The sequence below is a fragment of the Rattus norvegicus genome, chromosome 8 (genome assembly GCF_021556685.1).
Source record: "Rattus norvegicus strain SHRSP/BbbUtx chromosome 8, alternate assembly SHRSP_T2T, whole genome shotgun sequence".
Lineage (NCBI taxonomy): Eukaryota > Metazoa > Chordata > Mammalia > Rodentia > Muridae > Rattus > Rattus norvegicus.
This window is the reverse complement of record NC_141541.1, coordinates 24,125,876-24,131,548: the sequence shown is the minus strand read 5'-3', so window position 1 is coordinate 24,131,548 and position 5,673 is coordinate 24,125,876. Positions and strand designations below refer to the sequence as shown.

The 5,673-nt window shown below is 38.1% G+C and overlaps 1 pseudogene; it reads left to right on the top strand.

Moving 5' to 3' along the window:
* The first annotated feature begins 1,919 nt into the window (after positions 1–1,919).
* On the top strand, positions 1,920–3,902 carry Pum3-ps1 (pumilio RNA-binding family member 3, pseudogene 1; annotated as a pseudogene).
* Positions 3,903–5,673: the final 1,771 nt, after the last annotated feature.

Sequence of the window (5,673 nt, the reverse complement as noted above, 5' to 3'; positions counted from 1 at the left end):
CCTGTTGCTTAGATTCCTGTGCTTGCCTCTTGCCATCTGGTTGTCTCTGATGTTAGCTGTGTTTACTGTCTCTGACAGTGGCTTGACCTTATTGTAAGCTTGTGTGCCAGCAGCCCTGGAGACCACATTTTTCCTGCAGGAATTGGGTATAGAGTAGTGTGTCACAGGGTTGGCTCCAGGTGCAGGCAGTAACTGAAAAGTACCTCTCCCAGACTTCTGCTTGATTCCTCTGGAGTCCACAGGGCTACAGGCACATTCCTCTTGGGCCAAGGATGTGAGCAGAAGTGGTGGTGTCCCCTGTGCTCTCAGAATTGTCTGCACTTCTGACAGTCCACCTTTTCCCCCACAGGTTCTGGTTACTGAGAGCTTTGGGACTAGGTCAGCTCTGGGTGCCTGATGTTTTCATTCTGTTGAGAGTCAAGGATGAGCAAGGAAAGAAAATTAGTCTTGATCCTTACCTCTAGGAAAAAGTTTTTAAAACACCATACACATTCTATCAATAAATTAATAATTGTACAGTGAAACATTACTAGACACCAAAACAAATAGTAATGTTTTAAGGAATATTTTAAATTTTGAACTTCATGATGCTGGAAAATCGAAACTGAATGAATAACATTCTAGATATAGTCAAATCTTTAAAATTAAGCAAAGAAGTCAACAGGCTAAATAAACACATAATGAATGAGTACACTAATATAAAATTACAAAACCTTACAGTTAAGAAAAATACAAAATCAGATGTACTTATTGTAGAATTATAGCAGACATTCAAATAAGGTCTATTGCCAGTATTTCTTCACCAATTCAAAAGAAATAGAGAAGGACCACTCGAAAATTTTTTTCTAAGTCATTATAATAACAATACAAATTAAAGACAAAAATAAAAGGAAAACTACAGGAGAATATGTCTAACAAACATAGAATTAAATTACAAAAGGAATATAGACATACATAAAATGTATTCACATTGTCTTTAACCCTGAATTTCAGGAATTCAAAATATGCAAGTAAATGGTTGTGATCAACCACATGTGAACTTCAGAACATAAATTACAAGATTATTTCAATAGGTGCATAGAAAGCCTTTAGCAGAATCCAATATGCCTCCAGGGTAAAAGTCTTACCGAATGTAGGTCTAGTGGGAACATGTCTCTACATAATATAAGCAATAGACAAGATATACACTGTCAGCATCACCCTAAGGGCACAAAATGCTTGAAGCATTACTACTGTAGTAAGGAGGAATACAAAGATGTCCATTAGTCCTGCTCTTTTATATTGAAGTTATAGTCACAAAATTCAGGAAATAGAAACAAACTTAATGTCCTACAACTGAATTTGAGTAATGAAAATATAATACTATGAAATATCAAATATGATAATATAAATACTAGTGGTAAAATAATTGAAATTCTGAGCTCTGTGGGTAAATGGACAGACATAGAAAACACTAATATATGTAACCCAGACCCAGAGAGACAAAGTTGAATGTTCTCTCTTGCAGGGGGTTGGTTGCTCTTATACTTCAGATCTTACTACATAGCCTATAATAACTAATGTCTTCAGGAAAGTGAAAAGAGGCCATTGTCAAGATAAGAAATATGACCATGAGCAGAGAAGAGGACTGTAATTGATTGATCATTGCCAAATAATCAGCCCTGAAAACATTAATACAAATAACATTATATGGATTAAAAAAGTTACATTTAGACATATACACATATGCAAATACATATACACGAGCAGTAACAAATGAAGAGCATAAATTAGAAGAGCAGGTGTATGTGTGTATAGTAATACTGAAAAAGAGTAAATGAAATTTAAATAAAATACAACATACAAAAAAGTTTAAAAACAGTAAAGTGTAGGTAGCAGAACTCTACAAGTATCAGCCTTACATGTGCAAAAATGCTGTGATGGAAATCAAAGGGAAGAAAAAAATTATAAGAAGGAGTCCACAGACATCACAAGGAAAGAATAGATTCCATAAAAACAGTGAATTTGGTTCTTCAAAGACATTCCCAAGGATAGCTGTTAAGAAATGTGGATCTTAAGTCATAACTAAGAACTTTGAGAAAGGTACCACAAAACCTGTCAAGAAGGGTGTGAAGCAGTTCAAGAACAAACCATGAGGGGACTAAGGACCAAAGGACAAATTCCAAAAGGCAAATTAACTCAATGAGAAGTGGATATTCCAGCTAGATGATAAAAGTGATTAATCAGCAGTCCAGACACCCAAGTGGGATGACTTCCAAAAGAAGAAAAAGAAGCTGAAGCAGACAGAGCAGGCAGCTCAATGATAAGACCAACTACCACATTGTGGATTGAGCAAATCACATTTGGGAGAGCTTGAGAAGAAATGATTGCGACAAAAACAAAACAAAACAAAACAAGAACAATCAAACAAACAAAAAATCCACAAAAATGGGTGATTTACAGAAGTTGATTCAAGAGAAAATTAAAATTATTGCCTTTGCAAATGACTCAACCTGAATGATTCAGTGCTTCATTCAGTAGGGGAATGAGGAACAGTGGAAGAAGGCTTTCAAATAACTGAAAGATGACTTAATTGAATTAAGTAAAGTCAAATATTTCCAGAATATTGTGAAGAAATTTCTCATGTATGGAAAAAACCCACAGATTGCGGAGATAATCAGAAGTTTTAAAGGCCATGTGAGGAAGATTCTGTGGCATGCAGAGGCATTGGCCATTGTGCAGTATGCATAAAATGACAAGACCATTTGGAACAGAGGAACATGATGACAGAGGAGCTCTATGGGAACACAGTTTAGCTTTACAAGTTAGCAGATGACTGAACTCTGGAAAAGGTTCCAGAGGTGCAGCTGGGGAAGCTAGAACTTACCCTGGATGAAATGAGACAGGTTGTGATTCCTATGACCCCCCAAAAAGCTGTGATGATTGAGCACTCACATGTTCAATAAATATTCTTGGATTTTTGTACCTATGTACCCCCAAAACTTCTATCAGAACTAATTGAATCCATCTGGGAAGCTCTGGTGTACTTGGCCCACACACATGATGAAGCCAGAGTTGGCATATACTACTTGTGGTATAGTACATCCAAGGAGAGGAAAGTGATCTTGAAAACAAGGAAGATGTACATGGAGAAGTTTGCTAATAACTGATATACTCTCACTTGGTTCTACTGGTAACGTTTGATTGTATTGATGATACTAAGCTTGTGAAGCAGATAATCATATAAGAAATCATCAATTGCTTGCCCAGCATAGTTAATAACAAATAAGGAAGGAAAGTCCTGTTGTGCTCGCTTAGTCCCAGATATCCCATGCACATGCGGTCAGAGATCATTGAACTTTGCATAAGGGTGATGTCAATGCTCACAGTAAGACACTGCAATCTGCCAGCATTAGCTCTTGGAGTACATCTCTCCAGATTAATTGAGTTACTGTGAAAGGACACAGTCATGAGGTGGTGCTGGATAAGTCTGCATGTGTGCTGGTATCTGACATCCTGGGATCTGCTACTGGAGATGTTCAGCCTACTATAGATGCCATCACTGGTTTGGCAACAGCAGAACTGTATCCTGGTGGCAAGGACAGAGAGCTTCCTGTTGCTGAACATCCTACAGGATATTTAGTTCAGAAATGGCTAATAGAGCAAGATTAAAAAATTAAAGAAAGTGGAAAAGAAGGTTGTTTTTCAGAAACCCTTGTAGAGCATGCTGGTGTGAAGAACCTCAAGTCCTGGGCCAGCATCAAACAAGGAGCGATTGTTCTTTCCAGCCTTCTTCAGAGTTGTGACTAGGAAATTATAAACAAAGCCAAAGGTGGAATGAAGCCCTAATTCCTATCTTGAAAAAAATCACTAAAAGCACCAGCAGAGTCATCCAGACTTTGCTTGAGAAGCTGACTGCATAGGTATGTATAATGAGAAATCTGGACCTGCTTCCCAAAAGAGAAGGGCAGAATCTATCACACTCATAACTGGATGCTCTATGCATGCACTTGTTAAAGGACCCATTCATATAAACTTGTAAAAGAGAAAAAACAATTAAAATGATAGTAACACAATTTGAAAGAAACATATTACGACTTAAGAATTAATGTTCAGACTGCTGGTTGTCCTATAGGATTGCCCTCCTCCTCAGCATCTTCCAGATATTCCCTAATTCAACTATGGGGATCACCAGCTTCTGTCCCTGGGTTGGATATAAATATCTTCATCTGACTCTTTCAGCCCTTTTTGGGCTTTTTAGAGGGCAGTTGTCATGGGTCCCTGTTTGTAAGCACTATACAGCATTGGTAATAGTGTTAAGGCCACCCCTTGAGCTGGATCCCAATTTGGGCCTGTCACTGGATGTCTTTTCCCTCAGAATCCTCTCCATTTTGTCCCTGCAGTTCTTTCAGACAGTAAGAATTCTGAGTCAGAATTTTTCACTGTGGGATGGCAACCTTATCCCTTCACTCGATGCCCTGTCTTTCTACTAGAGTTGGACTTTACATATTCCCTGTCCCCATTGTAGGTCATTTCACCTAAGATCCTCTCTTTGAGTCCTGAGAGTTTCTCACCTCCCAGGTCTCTGTTACTTTCTAGAGGGTTCCCTCACCACCTACCTCCTGAGGTTGCCTGTTTCCATTTTTTCTGCTGCTGGTTGGGGCTTCCATCCTGTTTTCCCCACCTAATATTTGATCATGTTCTCCTCTTCCCCTCCCTGTAACCTGGACCAATAAGATCTCTCAGACACTGAACCAACCAGGCAGCTTACAAAAGCTGATATGAGGCCACCAACACATATACAGAGGGGACTGTGGGGTCTGGGCTTAGAGTAGATACACCTAACCCTCTAGAGACTTGAGGTCCCAGGGCGTGGTGGTGTCTGGTGGGATGGGGGTGGGAACAAACTCTTGGAGATGGGGGAAGGAGGTATAGAAACAGTTAGAGGGTAGACTGGAAAGACCATAAATCTGGACTGTAAATGATTAAAGAATTTAAAAAAAAAGAAAAAAATAAAGAAAAACATAAAAAAACACACAAAAGTACTATTGTTCATGTTATGACTAATATTAATTTATCAGTGAATATATATCATGCATGTCCTGTTAAATCTGGATTATCTTACTCAGGATGGTATTTTTCAGCTCCATCCATTTTTCTGCAAAATTCATGATGTCCTTGTTTTTAATAGCTGAGTTGTATTCAGTAAAGGAACTACATTTTCTTTTACCCATTCTTTAAATACCTGAGTTGTTTCAGTTTCTGACTATTACAAAGAGAGCTGCTATGACCATAGTGGTAAAGGTGTATTTGTGATATGGTGGAGGATATTTTGGGTATATGCCCATTTTTGCGAAACTGTAGATTGATATTCAGTGTGATTATTCAAGTTTGTAATTAAGAGGTGTTAGCTATTCTCTACATCTTCCCCAGAATGTGACATATATATATATATATATATATATATATATATATATATATATATATATATATATATATAGAGAGAGAGAGAGAGAGAGAGAGAGAGATTTTATTTTTTTCACTTTGCATCCTGCTCACTGCCTCTTCTCAGTCACTTCTTCCCTCAACCTACCCCCTTTACCCTTCCCCTTCTTTTCTGAGCAGTTAGAGGTACTCCCAGGGAAGACACTGTAAATCTCTGAGAAGCTAGACACTTCTCCCACTGAGGCTGGA